This window comes from Dromaius novaehollandiae, chromosome 4 (assembly GCF_036370855.1).
Source record: "Dromaius novaehollandiae isolate bDroNov1 chromosome 4, bDroNov1.hap1, whole genome shotgun sequence".
Classification (NCBI taxonomy): Eukaryota; Metazoa; Chordata; class Aves; order Casuariiformes; family Dromaiidae; genus Dromaius; species Dromaius novaehollandiae.
The window spans coordinates 44624892-44640594 of NC_088101.1; the positions used below are offsets into that span (position 1 = coordinate 44624892).

Consider the following 15703-nt stretch of genomic DNA (forward strand, 5'->3'; position numbering starts at 1 on the left):
TGCTAGAGATAATACTGAGCTCATCCATTAAAAAAAATCACTGGACCTTAGATTTGGCATAGCTGTATACTTGGTACAGCCAGGATTCACCTCATTGGATTAGAAGGGGACAACAGGTTACAATGCTCTGTCTTCTATTAGGCTTTTTTTCCTCACTGTTTCCCATCATTTCCTATCAGTGCAGCTCCAATAGTGGGAGAAATGATAAATACTTTAATGATCAGAGTAGTCATCTAGCAAGTGCAACAGTTAAAGCACTGGCAGTTTCTTCAGAGCAATCTTTTCAATCAGATAGACTGTTATCACTGTACAGTAACTGAACTACCCACTGCATGCAATTAAAAAAAGATGTTGGCATAGACGGGTCTCAAAGGTTTAAAACACAAACCTTGTCCTTGGAAAATCTGTTATTAATTAAAAGTACACAATACACATAACAGCTAATAAAACACCTGATGCTAGTTATCATATAGCTGCCACTATCCTAATTAGGAGTAGAAACTGCAAAACATTTCAGTAAACAAAGCTGTATAATATGCAACTGGAAAACATTGTCCTTTCCTACGTGGAGGACAAAGGACAAAATTAATGCAGTAATGTGAGGAATTCAAATTTTCCTAAATAGACCTAGACCTTCTTGCTTTTGTCCTTTTCCAATGCTGAAATCTTTTATTTGGATGTAAACTTGGAATTCCGGCTTTTCAGCTTGCCTGAACGTTACAGAAGTGAAAAATCACACATACCTTCTTTGCTTTCACACTTCTCACCAGCTGTAGCAGCAACAGAAAAACTGACCCTTCCGTCCACAACAGATAAAGAAGTAATTCAGACAGGAAAAATAAGAAAAGACAGGACCGCAGCTCAGCCATTGATGAAGAACAAGACAGAGCTGCAATCTACTTTTTGCTAGGAGGCAAAGTTCAAAGGACTATATTACAAAGGTCCAATGCATCCTGGGAAACCTCATATATTAAGCGCACATTTCACTTTGTTGCAAAGCCAGGGACTGTTTCTAGGGCTTGTAGAGTGTTAATATCAAGATTATTGATCACAACTATTCAGAATATTAAAACATCACACTAGACCCCCTCATGGAAACTCGAGCTCTTTCTTCCCACAGGGATGCTTTACGCGACATCGTGTCCCTACCGACAAACTGCAACAGAAATATTCTACCAAAACGGCAAAGCAGATTTACTACCAAAGTCAGGAGTACAAATATGCAAAGAGCTGGAGAGACAGCTGAAATTCTCCCTGAAGTAATTACTCATCCAGTCTCTACAGAAATTTGCCAAGCATACCCTAGCACTTCCTACATTAAAGGTGTGCATTGGCTAATGGCTGCCCACATCAAATATAGAAGATCAATCATGTAGGAAATGATCGTCAGGAAATTACATATTGCTATCTGAAAAACCTTGGTAAAATTTGTACATGTAAATAGATAGATTTTGATAAAAGTAATAATTTTATAATCACATGTGAGGCTCTAAAACTTAGAGGTTAAGTTACTAATATAGCTGGTTTTATTGACTGAACTTTTCCCTAACAATTATAAACAAAAGCGTTAGTTACTGCGATAGTTATCACTTCATCCTAAATAGGTACCTCAGAAACTGCAACAGAAAGGTAACCTTGTTCTCCTTATTTAAATTTTCATTGATGACAGTTTTCATGTAACATGAAAAATGTTGTATTTAAATACTTCCCCTGAGGAAACCCTAGGGCATGAAGGGTCACAAATGTAAGGCGGTTACATATTTGAAAGTTAACTGGCACGTAAAGTCAAATGTAGGAACTTGTGCTTCTGCGCAAGTTTGCATTTTTTCTGCAGTATTATGAATTCAAGACAACATAAATGTCTCTTTAAATTTAAAAAGCTCTGAAATTATGACAAGTGCCAGAAAAAAGCTCCTGCCTTTCTGGGCTGGGAATACTGTTGAAAAGAACATGTGGTCACTCTGCACAAGCCCTGTTTCTTGAGAGTTTGCCTGTTTTTCTTCTTAAAAAAAAAATAATAATTGCCTAGACAAATCTTAGAATAAAACTTAAAAATCTGTTAGGGCAGACTGCTGAAAAAAAATTAAAAAATAAGTGCAACTTCAAGCCTATGCACCTATGCGTTTCATTAAAGAAAAAGAAAATCCACTAACAGAGTTCAGTAGGAAGTTGATGAAATCAACGTTTGTCTAGGAATGACTTTTGTGATTATCCAGGTGAGTAGCTGGTACTAGATTCACTGTATTAAAGGAAATCAATCCTACAGACATACACAATAGAAGTAGGAAAGATTGAAGTGTATCAGTGAGTCCTTTTCTGGTTTACTATCATTCTAATGTGTCTTGCAGTAAAATCCCAGAATGCAGTCAGAGACCAGGCACCTTTCTTCGCAGCTTACGATTGCAGAAAATGTACTTTCTAGGTTGTGCATCCCTGCAACTCACATGGAATACCTCGCAAACAGAAGAAAAGCAGTCGAAATTATACAAGGTTTAGCCTCTCAGAGCCATTCCCCATTTCCTTTCCTTGCACACATCTGTCTCCAGGATCAGGTTACGGCCCTGGAAAGTCTTCTCTCTGCCTGGTGAACAACTTGAATACAATCTCCTTCCGGAGCACTGTCATCTCCCAAGCAGGAAACGCAGCTGACCACAGGCAGGCAGAGAAGCAGACTTTTCTTTTCCTCCCCAGAAAAAACATAAAATGCAAAGGAGGGAGAATGGGTTCTAGTTTCCAAACACTGATAAAAATCATTGTAGAAAGTTCATCATTTTCTGATGAAATTGTAATATCTTAGAAGGTAAGTTTTTGTCTAGAAAAAGTATTTTTCACGATTATAATCGGTGAAGGAGGCAAACACTATATGGACTTCTGTATTTATATCCTGGCCTGAAGAAAACTCATCCTGTATACTGGTGGTATTGTTTGGCTTGGAAACTGTAGCAATGCTATGCAGACAGTCTCTGTTAAAATAGAGTGAAATTCTGTAGCCCTTCATGGCATATCTTTAATTACTTTGGATTTGGAGCTACCTAAGCCACACTTCGGATTTGGAGCTACCTAAGCCACACAACCAAATTTGTAGAAATATCTTCTAACCCATGAGGAAAAAAAAAAATCACTGTGGCAAAAATAATTCAGACAACTATCTTTTCTTGAAATATGAATTTGGCATCAGGTTTAAATTGGATAGCCTTGTGCCCTCACACATTTCTGTTGGCACATACACCCAACACGACCGTGAGATAATAATCCCAATGAAACTTCTGCTGAAAGAAGGCATTACAGGTGCCTAAACTATATTTCAAAATTTCTCTCTTTGATCATTTCTTTGCCAACTTCTTCCCTTCAAATATTCCAGAGCAGCAACTCACACAACAGCCTTCCACATTTTTTCCTTCTTTTGTTGCATAGCTCATATACCATCTTGCAGTGTAGCACAGAGGAGCTGAGAGAGTCCTAGAACTTCTCCTAATGGCCTTTACCATTGGACTTGATTATTGAGTTCACCAAATTCTTTAAAAGAAGATTTTTATCCCTGATCTTGTCTGGTTAACCAAATAATCTCTCAGGATCAGTCAGATGAATTTGGGGAACAGAGGATTAGAAAATCTAATTAGAAATTATGATATTTACTCTTAGCTGACACTTCTAAGTCAAAATAAATATGAATTTTCATTTTTATCATCATTCTGCTGAGCATTCTGGATGTCTCCTCATAGCACAGTAGAGCTCTACAATGATTAATGAATGTATTTTCACAGTATCTCCAGGAGGGAAAAGATGATATTCTAGTGAGGAGAACTGAGATACAGAGATTGAAACACATATTGTCACAGTTCATTTCTGTACTTGAGAAACTTCATTTAATATTTTATACTGGTAGCATTCAAAACCTGCTCTCAAAGATTAGTGACAAACATTGTTTTTCACAGTAGCTTACAGCTATGTGTTGGCTTCCAAGGAAAAAGCAGGATTCAGAAACTGGGTTCAATTACTGGTCCAGCAGGGAATGCTAATCTCTTGGTCCTTAATAGGGAATGCCCAATTACCTTCCTCTCTCCAGCTGTTATCACCCAACCCTGCCTATTCTTACTACTATCAATTTTCCTGCTCCTACCCACTATTTTCTCTGTTGTGATCCTAATAATTTCTTCAAATAACTGCTGTCCTCTACACCACCTATCCTCACAAAAAAGCATCTTCCTGTCTCAAAGGTACCTATACCTACACTCCTCCATCTCTTTCCACCATCTCCCCTGCAAATCTGACTTCAAAACAGAACATCCTTTGCTCTCTCGTTCAAATTTTCATAAGATTTCATGTTTCTGCATACGCAACAAAAAAAATTCCTGCAATCTCTTTCCTCTTATTTCTCCCAGTCTCATTCTTAGAAATGACACAAAGAGTTCATATGGATTTTTCCCAAATAAATAAATGGGCAGCAGCAGACATTCTGTACAGGATGTCATCCAGAACAACATACATCACTGAAGTGATAAAGTGCTGAATACCACTTACTGAAATGTGTCAAGCAATCTTAACCATAAACTATGCCATCTTTTTTGCTTATAGTCAATGTTCAATAGCCAGGAAAGACGGACCTAAATTTTCTTTGTTGTTACTTTTGAAATGATTTCCACTAAGTCTTACCTGCGTGTAGTAAGTAAACTGGTAATTCGACCATTTTGATCCTATCAAGGGGGAAGGAGGGAATGGGGTGCCTGCTGGAAAAATAACAACGATACAGGTAATAAATGTTGAAATCATTGCCCTTTCATTGTGCTTCTTTTGGATTATAGGAAGGGAAGCTTTTGATTCAAGGAACGACCTCTTCTAGCTCATAAAGCATGACCTACAGCTCTCCAGCTTTCCAAAGTACTTTTCATTACATTCCCTTTTCTCTTGAACCAATTAAAAAAAATTGAAAAAACCCACAAAAATACTACATTGTTGCATTTTGTCTGGTTGTTCTTTGCCTAATTTCAAGCAGAGGTATACCATGTGAAAGAAGCAAATACCTGAAGGAAATTAATTGCAAAAGAATTGTAAATTAAGGAGTAAGGCTATAATACATGTTAGAAATTTCTTCAGCAGGTAAGCATGCAAAAATCCCTCTTCCTAACATCACAATTATGAGAAATCTGTGATGCACATGTTATAGTGAGCTGGACTTTATTATGCAAACAGATTTTTGCATACATACACAGAGTAGCTGTGGAATGGATAGCTCAGTAAGAAAAGGTGCAAGTACTGCAGAATATTACATCTTATTCAGTCCCCTGAATATGTTGTCTCCTCAGAATATCTGTAAACTTCAACAAATACAGGTGCAGAAAAGGCCTAGATGGCCTGGGGGACTGGCAATGGTCTATGCATTCTTTCTACCCGTTTAACTATTTACAAAGTCCCTATCACTTTGAAGTCTAAACTACTTTTCACCTTAAGGTTATGAGTCTGAATCTTATATAGCTCAATGCTGATTGAAAGTCATCATCATTTACAGGGCTGTATGAAAGAGGTGGCCAGTGTGTTCTAATTCATGGTGAACAAGTGAATGCATCCAAAAAGGTGTTCCTGTGGAGAAGACATTGGGATGCAATTTAGGATATTGAGTACCTAACCTTGATTCTGCTAAAAACTTGCTGTATAATCTGGCCACAGCCCTTCTCCACTATGTTTCCATTCCCTCTCCATCACCTTTATATTTGAAATGATACACTCTTTGAGACAATTCTGTCACTGGCACAACGGCATCCTGATTCCAGCTGAAATACCTAGCCATAATTACATAATTAATATTAAACAGAAGTCTAGCTTCACAGCCAGAGAGTGAACAGACACAGATAACAACAACCACCAACCTGTAAAGATGAACACCGGGAAGTTTGTGTGGCTTGTGACAGACCAATATTATCAATCAGCAGAGGATTTCCTTTGTTAGTATTTTGCCCAAGACATCTTTCTCAACAGTCTTAAAACTATTTTAAAATAACAACTATGTATTCAAGCTGCATATCACTGTTAATTCAAATACACATACCTTATCTAGACCAATCGACAACTTGGTAATGATGAATATCTCCATAAGCACAGGGACTGAAGTAGATTTTTAAGTTAAATTGGCTTTTAGAGAAATCACAACAGGGGGAAAAAATACAGGGGTAACTGAATTAAAAAAACATATATTTCACTCTATAGAACTTTAGGCCACTTCCAGTAACACATTTCTATTAACAACAGTAGTTTATCTACACAGAAATTTACTCTTTTCTCTACATTTTAAAACTTTTTCCCCATAAAAGATAAATTGTCATTTTCCAAATCATCAGGTTGTATTCCACCCCAAGCAGGTCAGAATAAGAACAGGACCAATCCAATTTAATCTTATGACAATAATTTGCTGGAGTTCAAAACCATCACTGGTCTTAATACATTTTGTAGGGTTTGTCTTTCTTCTCTCTAGGCGTCCGTAGCTGCACTTTAACTATACCAGCTGTTTTCAGCATAATTTTTTAAAACTAGCTCTCACCATAATCTAGTAAAAATGCAACGCAATGTACAGTGGGTTATGTAAATGTAATACCCAGCCTAAGATTTTCCTAAAATTGTGCTGTGTTAAGTTACACCGTATAATTCCTCTATTTCACCCAACATTGCCGAAAACCTCACAAATTAATTCCAGAATATTCCGACCCTTTAAAAATACTTGCTGGTACAAAAGACATACATTAGCCTTAACTGCTAGCAGTTTCGCTTTGAATAGCGGCTACTTGGCAGCTAGTTTAGCGGAGAGAGAAAGCATTTGAGCGGCGAGGAGCGCCGTGCTTCGGGGGACCTCCAGGCACGGGCTCCGCGGTCCTTTCAGGAGGGACAAAAGGGGGGGGGGGACTTCCTGCCATTGCCATGGCTTTCTGCATGTGGGACCAATATGGGCAATGCAAAGTTTAAACAGTTGCAAATGGGGGAGGGAACCTCAGGTCTTGTTTTACATATTTTTCTCCCCCTGCCTGGGCTGAATTTAAAGTGAAGCTGCCGCATTGTTCGCGAGGCTCCTTGCCCCGCATGCACCGACGGAGGCTACTGTTTACACGGAGTTTTCATTCCTTCATTGTTTGCTTATGGAAAACAAGGGGGAGTGACAAAAAAAGAGAGAGGAAAGGGAGAAGGGAAGCGAGGGAGGCACCGACCGCAGTGCAGAAGCGGCAACCTTGTCCCGTGTGATCATTAACCTCGCTGGAAGCGCAGCTGGCGGCTGGTTCCGGCGCTTGGCACGGCGATGTGAGCCGATACACGCCGATACACACGCACATACACACGCCGATACACGCACCGCGGCGCATCCACCTCCTGCGGCGGCAAAAATGAGGCTCCACCAGCTCCTCCGCACCGCGTTTTTCCTCGTGGTGACCCTCCTCCTCGCCGGCGGACAGAGGCCAGGTAGGAGCCGCCGTACCGCTACCGCGTAGCTGCACTTTGCTGCAGTTACCTCGCTCCAGACGTGCTTCTACCTACACGGCGGGTTTCTAGCTGTACTTGTGTACCGCCACTCCGTTTAACGAAGTGCTTTAAAGCCCGGGCAGCCCCGCGAGGCTTTCGGCTCCGCGGAGGGCGCAGCCGGCGAGGCCGGTCCCGCAGCCGGGGGGGGGGAGGCGGCCCGGGGGCCGGGCGCCCTCACGGGTGGTCGCCTGCGGCGCCCTGCTCGCCTCGAGGGCGGAGGCGCCGCCGCCTCCCGGCCTGCGGGACGGCCCGCGAGGCGCTCACGCCTCCAGCCCGAGCCGGTGCTAACCAGGAACCTGAAGCCCGGGCAGCGCCCGCAGCCGCCGCCCGCTGCGGACAGGGGCCTCGGGGCCGCCGCCTAACGGTCCGCGGGGGGGAGGGGCCGGGGCACCTGCGGCGCCGCCGCGGGGTCCACCGAGGGACGGGGGGCTCCCGGGCGGCGTCGGGTGTCGCCCGGCAGCGCGTCGCGGCACCTGCGCGGGGGCAGAGGCGCGGGAAGGGCGCGGCGGGGAGGCGGCGCTTGGCCGCGCGGCGGCGGGGGGGCGGGCGGCGAGGCGCCTGTCGCGGCGCTTCAGTTGTAAATGGCGGGTTTATGGACCCTCACCCACTCTCCCCCCCTCCCGCCTTTCTCTCCCCCGGCTCGCAGCGAACCTGGCCCTGCGCAGGAAGCCCCACCGGCACGGCTGCTCGCAGCGGCGCTGTGTGCCGCTCCACTCCAGAGTGCCCTTCCCCTGAGCGCCCGCCGCCCCCGCCGCCGCTGGAGGTAACGGTCGCGCCTGCGGCAGCGCGGCCAGGCGCCAGGCCTGGGCCGGCGGGAGCGCGTCGCCTCATGAGGCCTCGGAACGGTTGGCGAGGCGTTTTACTGACCAAACCACAGACGCGGTTTCGTTTGGTCTCCGGGCCCGGGGATTTGTTCCCAAAATAGGGTCGTGGGGAAAACGTGCGGTGAGACATGGGTGTTTGTGTTATGTGAACTCCCTGACACGAACCCGGGCGCGCGAGGGGGGTCGGTCTCGCCGCCTCGCTCGGGTTGGCCCTGCAGCTCACCTCCCTCTGCAGACGCACCTTCACTTCTGGGTAGGGTGAAGCACTCTCAAATTGATAAAATAGGAAGACGTGCTGCTCTACAAAAACTTAAGGCTATTGGCAAAGCTGCCAAGTAAGCCAGGGTGTAGTGACTGTAAGGGAGACACAAACCAGCAGCAAGATTGGAGACCAGGCACCGAGACTTCCAGGTTCTCGCACAGACACTTGCCTGCAGCAGCAGGGCGGCAGCTCCTGACTCTGCCCGTCAGTAACAAGAAGGTAGCAGCGTTTACCCACTTCAAAGGGGACTGCAATTCTCCATCATTGTCAGTAAAAGACTTTGAGATCCTCGGATGAAAGGCCATACAAGTGCAAAACATTAATGCTTTACAGCTGATGAGGGCATATACATTCAAATACTAAGTGACTCTAGGAGCACACAGGTAGCATATGTAAATAGGGTAGGCATCAAAAGGAAGCCATGCCTCTCTTGCAATTTAAGAATGAATAAAACATGCAGTCAATAGTTTCACATCTTCTAAACTCGATATATATCAAAATAATGTTGTAGCCCCAGGCGTGACAGCATCCTAATTAAATGAGGGCCAAACCCACACTCTCTGGAGCCAAGAAGTTTCAATTTACTAAGCAGTTAACAGTGAGAAGGAGACCAAAGTCAAACTTCTAACAATCCTATACCGAGCATCTCGTCAATGCAGTAACTACCTTGTTTAAAAAGCCACACCACTCCCCAAGCAACCATTCAAAAAGGTATCACCCACTCTATAGGGCTGGCCTATAAACAAATGGAATGTGCATATGGGATGGTAAACTGGCAAATGTGTGAGGCTGAAGAAAGATTTCCATCTCTTCAGTTTTAATCTCAGCCTTGCTGCCATCTGAGTGGCAGAATTAAGCAGCAACTAGAATATTTTTGAGGTTTATATTCAAGAGGGATGTTCCAGAAGAATGCTTTACTATTGAGTGTCATGTCTCATCACTGTGTTCACTTCAACAAGAGACAGACTAAATGAGATCTCTCTCATCAGTTTAAGGGTAAACATAACAAGATAAGCAATCAGATCAATTCGCTCAGCATGCAGAGGCTAAGTGAGCTGAATGATAGGGACAGTGGAATTTCGGTCTACAGATTTCTTGAATCACTACTGAATGGCTTGCTTCAGTTCCTTTTAAGAGTAAGCCCAACATCCATAGACTGGAGATTGTCTGTGCAGAGAACATCTACATTTTCTCTAATATGCTCTGAAATACTATATAAGACATTTAGCTTGAGATTGCAGATGCATGCACTTACACTGGAATTATTTTCCATACAGAATATCAAGCTAAAAGCTATCCTTAAAGTTATCTCCTTTCATGTAGGGAGCTGATTTCTTGTAACAAAGGTCATTGATGGAGCAAAACAGTATACTTATTAATTCATAATACATTTTATAGGCATGTAGTTAAAGATAATTCTGCTTCATAAAGCTATTAAGAAATCTATAAAGCTTGACTGGGGGAGGACGGGTGACAGACACCTGAACTAACCCTCTGTTAACTTCAGTTAGCATTGTGGGTGCTCAGCCCTTTATCTTAAGTAAGATTTACCATCTACATTTACATTCCCTTCCAGTTTTAGGTCCTAATTCAGCAAATATTTACATGCCTGGGTAACCTGACTCATGTGAGTAATCTCATTGATGTCAATGCAGTTGTACATATGGATAAAGCTATTTGCAGATGCAAATAGGATGGACCCTTAATCCTGAATTTCAACAGGTGGTTGGAAACTGGGATGATCATAACCGCCTCTCTTTTTGCCACAAGATTTGAAATGAGAAACAGTTGAACTTGATTTTTCAATCAGTTACATAGGCAAAAAGGACAGAAAACTGGAAGAAAATCTAATGTTAGAGGCCTTTTTGCTCTCGGTGCCTTTTTTTTTTAACCTTTTCAGTTTCTCCAATTAAGAAAAACTTTCTCAAATTTCAACCATGTATTTTGGAAATAATATATTTTATTTTTATAAGACATTAGATTACTAAATCTCTCACTAATGGATATTTCTCTCTCTCTCTCTCTCTCTCTCTGTTTTTTTTTTCTTTTCTCCAGCAACTTCATAATGGGCTTTTCAGTGTTTCGAATGAGAAGCTACAACAATTTCACTGACAGAGAAATTAGTCATAAATCTAGGTTTGGGTCGACAACAGCTGACCTGGTACAAATACAACAGTCCTGTATTGAAGCTGTCCATTTGAAAAGAAAGTTTTCAACAGTCTTGTATATCACATTCTGAAAGACTGGAACAAAGGCCCATGACTAGAAGTGGAGGGGTGGGAGAAAAAGGGTGGGGATGGGGAAGATGTACAGGAAGCTTATCTGGTTAAAACATTCAGTATAAATTCTTTGAATCTCATAATGGCCAGTAAAAGTTAAAGATTAAATGAAGCATCAGACACCTGAAATGGATATCCAGTGGCATTAAGCAGCATCTGTCCATGCAGACTCTTAATGGTCTGTGCTATTCTGAGAGGAAATTGTACATGCCATTGACTGTATTTAATTCAGGCTGTGTGTAGGGGAAATATTTAGTGTGAAACAATGTCAGACTCCAGCACAGAACTGTAAAAGTCCATTTTTAGTTTTTACTCTCATATATTTATATATATATGTTTTTAATACCTAACATTACATTTCTATGGATTTACCTTAATAGTAACATAGAATGTTTTACTGTAATAGTACCAAAGTCTGCACCATACTAGTGATCATACTGGATTCACATGTAGCAAGAGTTCCCACGTGGAAGAGCTTACAGTATAAGAAAGCAAAAGAAGTATTATTATCCCTCGCTCTACAGATAACAGAATTGAGGCACAGAGAGATAAGAGATTAGCCAAGGGTCATGCAAAGCCTAGTACAAAACTGATAACTCAGATCTCCCCAGTCAAGCCTTAAGGTCAAGCCCATCCTCCTGTCTAAAGAGCTGTTATTGCAGAGCCTATCATTTGTTTTCTTAAACTGGGCTGTCAAACCAGACAGCCAAAATATATCTGGAAATTCAGTAATAAAGGTATTTGCTTAACAGTAGTTTTCCTAAAATACCAACTACGATATTACACATAGAGCATAAAAATAGACCATTGAAAAGCAACCTTTGTCTGGTCAACCCCAGTGTAATTCCTGTAATTAAAATGAATGGAACATTTGGAATATGGCATTACAATGAAAGAGAACTTCAAACAGAAAGCAAGCTGTTCTTTTCAGCCTTGGAGGTCAAGGATACTTAAAGCTTTTATTTTACTTTTTGTTTTTAAAAACACACTTTTCAAAGCTCCTTTTTATATCAGTAGAAATTACAAACCTGCTACATATGATAAGACAATACATTGTAGCCAAACTTTCATTGACAGAAAGTAAAAACAAACCTGAAAATAATTCACATCTAGATGTAAGACACTGCATGAATTTTGAAATATCAACATTTTTCTAAATAGAGGGGACTATGTAAAGATGTGAGGATTAGCAGTGTCATTCTGTCTCCCAACACATACTTTCTAACAAGAAAGTGAAAGAACAGCAATCAAGAAAACTGGATAACTGAAATATTCTAATCAGTGCAGGTATCCGTGCAAAACCTTGTCATATTCTTACTGGAAGAACTTCACAGGAGTTTCATATTTCTCTATATAGGAAGGAAAAAAAAAAAAAAAGAAGGAAGTTTAACATGACCCTGTTCTGAAGTTTCAGAAGATCATCAGTGCCATAGAAAGATGGTTAAACTTGTCAATACAGCAACAAAAATTCATCTGTGTAAATGCCCAGAGTTTTGAAAAAAGCAGTTTTCCAAAATTAGAACCATACTATAGTACCACTAAAGTTGCAACTATTATTATAATTTACCTTTCAAGTCCATCTATGGCTATTTTTCTGTTTAGAAGTAAAGCATGGAGTATGGAAAAGCAAGAAGGGTGAAGAGTAAGCAAATATTTAACAGTTATGTCTTATGAATGAATATATGGGTTTAGTGTGGCACTGGTTATTTTATACAACCATAATTATTCCATTAGCTTTGCTAAAATAAGAAAAACCTAATGCATCTATCAGAGAGCTATATATACATGTTCCTTTACAGATGGAAAAATAAAACAAGTAGTACTGAAATGTCCTAGGAAGCAGAAGTTGTCAGTCTCTACAAAATTATCTTGAATGTCTGTTCTTTTTTAGTCATGTTGATACCATAAAATTTTTGTAAAAGATGCTGACTGTGATCTTTGATAGATATGTTTATAAAACTGCTAGTTAGTTGTATATTTTGTAAAAAATAGTATGCACTTCAAATAACATTTCAATGTCTCATTTTAAATAAACTTTGTACACTGTTTAAATTTTACATTCTTCAGGTGTCAAGGGCTATGCATCCAAAGAAAATGGAAAATCGGTCTAATTTCCTTGTAAATTCACACGGGATCAATGTGTAAAACTTATTGCTCAGTTTCTGACACAAATTCACATAAACATACATTTTCCTCACACTTTCTACCTTTCTAAAAATAGCAAACTAATTCTGATAAAAGCCATATAGTAACATTTTAAAATTACTGTTTGGTACAATCACAGCATGCTCTAACATGGCATCATGATATCATAATAGGATTACACTAGGATGCTCTGTGCATTGTCTTCATGGCTAAAATAAGCATGATTTTTAATTAACTCAGACTAGGTTAGGCCTTGAAAACAATGTTCTTACAAATTACAGAAAATTACCTTTCCTTATTTCAGAACAAGGAAACAACTTTGGCAGCAAAGGATGTAGTCCTGTTTGAAGCACTAAGAAGCTAAAAGTGTGCCAGCTTGTCCCTGTAGAGGTTAAATACTATGTATAAACTTGTGTTAAAAGTGTTAAAATCTTACATAGTTGAATTAAGTGCCTAGTGCTGCTATCAGAGCACAATACTGTGCTGTCATTTAATTTCAGTGGGAGGAAGACTTCAAAGGTCCTGATTTTCAATTGAGCAGGAATTACCCTTGACTAGGTTTGAAGTTACTCTCTTAACTTGATTTGGGCAATTGGCATAACCTAAGCTTCATCTGGTAAAAAGGCTTGCATGAGAAAGTGTGATTACGTATATAAACATGAAGCATTTGGACACAGTGCTACAACAGCTGCATTGACTGAATTCTCCTTGTGCATGTGTGAATGTATGTTTAAAGGAGGTTTGTACAAATACAAGTGGTCTGTTAAATTCAGAATGGTGGAACAGTCAAAAGACCTGATACACAGGTATGTTCAAACCTCAAACTCTGAAACCCAAAACATCAGTTGTTGAAATATGGAATAACTATCTAAAAGAAAAGAATGAGTTTGTGGGATAATTTTAAATGTTATTTGAAACTGTTTCATTAAGTCTTTAAATTACATTAGCTATTTAGAGTGAAGTACAAAATGATATAATAGCAGGTCAACAGGAAATGGAGGTAAATGTAAGGCTGTGGTGAGAAACAGCAGATTAGTATGTTCCCAAAGGATAATAAACAATTCACCTCTTTCCCTTCCAGTATGGAAAAAAGGAAATTATAGAAGAATAAAGACTGAAAATATTTCCCTTACGCCACATACATATGCTATAAATACCTATCTATATACACAAAGCCAAATTTTGTTAAGGGTCACATAAGATACCAGCACCAAGCAGGGCATCAGTATGGTAAGTAAATTTCAAATGCTGGAGTACCATCAGGCAGATATAATTAACATACTGATCTCTGAGAGCTGTAGATGGCCTTTATCTTTGCTAGTGATCAGCTGCAAACTATTTTTGCCAAGTGGGGAAAAAACTCCAACAGTAGAAACATTGCTACATAAGTTTTTATTAGGAATAATGCCTAAAAGCTAATTGCAGTGCTCATGATGCTTTTTGTCTTGTGCGTTACCTCAAGATTGTTTGCTACCCAAGTGCTTTTCCTCCTTGGCATTACTTTTCTTTTAAATTAAATATGACCTACAGGGTAAGCCTGCTTACCTGTTTATTCACACAGAACCTTAAAACATGAATATTTGGTCAATGTACTTTACAATCAGTGATCTCCTTTGTGAAGTGAAATACTGTGTTTATACAGGAAAACAACTTCTACCACAAACTGTTCTGTAACAGAACACACAAGTATCAACTGGGAATATTTCCTCTACAAACAATGTGCCATACACAAGAGATTACCGAAATGTCTTTTCCTGAAGGCGTACAAAGTATTTAGCACATTGCAGTAGTTCATCAAAAAATAACCCCCCCCTCCCCACCCCGATCTGAACATTTTGGGGGCAGCCCTAAATCTTTTATGTTTGCTTGGTGGTCCAAGATTTTCCCAAACCTGAAAAACATACACATTTCTTTCTACAGAGACCAAAAGCTACCAGGGTAGAAACTAAATAATCAGAAAAATACGAAATGAAAAATAAAACACATGATATATGATTTTCATTTCCATTTTTCATATAGAATTGCAACATGTTATGAAATATTAATTCTTTTTGGCTATGCTCTTGCTGCGCTGGTTGCAACCCAGCGGATCCTACGAGCTAGGCGCGGGGCAGCGTCTTCCCAGCTACAACGCCCAGCATGCAGTGCGCCCGCACGACATCACGGGGCGCCCCTGATGTCACAGCGCACCTGGCGGGGCGGCGGCTCCGCGGTAACGCCGCAGTCCGGCTACACGGCCCTCAAGTACTGAGCACCGCACGAGTGCGGGAAGCCGGGTTTTTTCCCCCGAAGCTTAAAGATACAGAAGGAAAAAGGAGATGCAACGGAGCTGCAGTAAGTCTGGAAAAAATGCTGGGTGGTTGTTGCTGTCATTCATCATTTGCTTGCTTACAGCAGCACAAGGGAGCTGCTCCTTGCTTGCTGGCTGCAGCCTCCCTGCGGTTGTACATACAGCTCACCAGTCCCTCTACCAAGGAGGAAAAGGATATTACCAGTTAATCTGGTTTTCTTCTTAATCAGTCTTAAAGGAGAAATCATCAGGAGGACTGATGCCCTCAAAATAGTCAGGTTATTCTAGATTACGTAACCTACTTCCTCAGTGTTGGGGAGATCCAAGAGCAGCAGGAAAGAATGACCAAAAGTGTGCTAGAAACACCTATCCATGAAAGAGGCATTAGAAACAAAGCTTCAAA

At 40.8% G+C, this 15703-nt stretch overlaps 1 long non-coding RNA gene and 1 other non-coding gene across 12 annotated transcripts in view; one reads left to right on the forward strand and one right to left on the reverse strand.

The window, feature by feature from the left end:
* LOC112997082 (uncharacterized) overlaps positions 1-893 on the reverse strand; it is a 76018-nt gene extending 75125 nt beyond the window's left edge. For all 11 annotated transcript variants that reach the window (XR_003262610.2, XR_010389009.1, XR_010389008.1 and 8 more), the window contains exon 1: positions 744-893. This is a non-coding gene — a long non-coding RNA (uncharacterized LOC112997082). The remainder of the gene's footprint in view (positions 1-743) is intronic.
* Positions 894-6837: 5944 nt separating this feature from the next.
* LOC112997061 (uncharacterized) lies at positions 6838-12922 on the forward strand. The gene is made up of 2 exons (XR_010389013.1): positions 6838-7440; positions 10642-12922. It is a non-coding gene; the product is annotated as an uncharacterized LOC112997061 (transcript).
* Positions 12923-15703: the final 2781 nt, after the last annotated feature.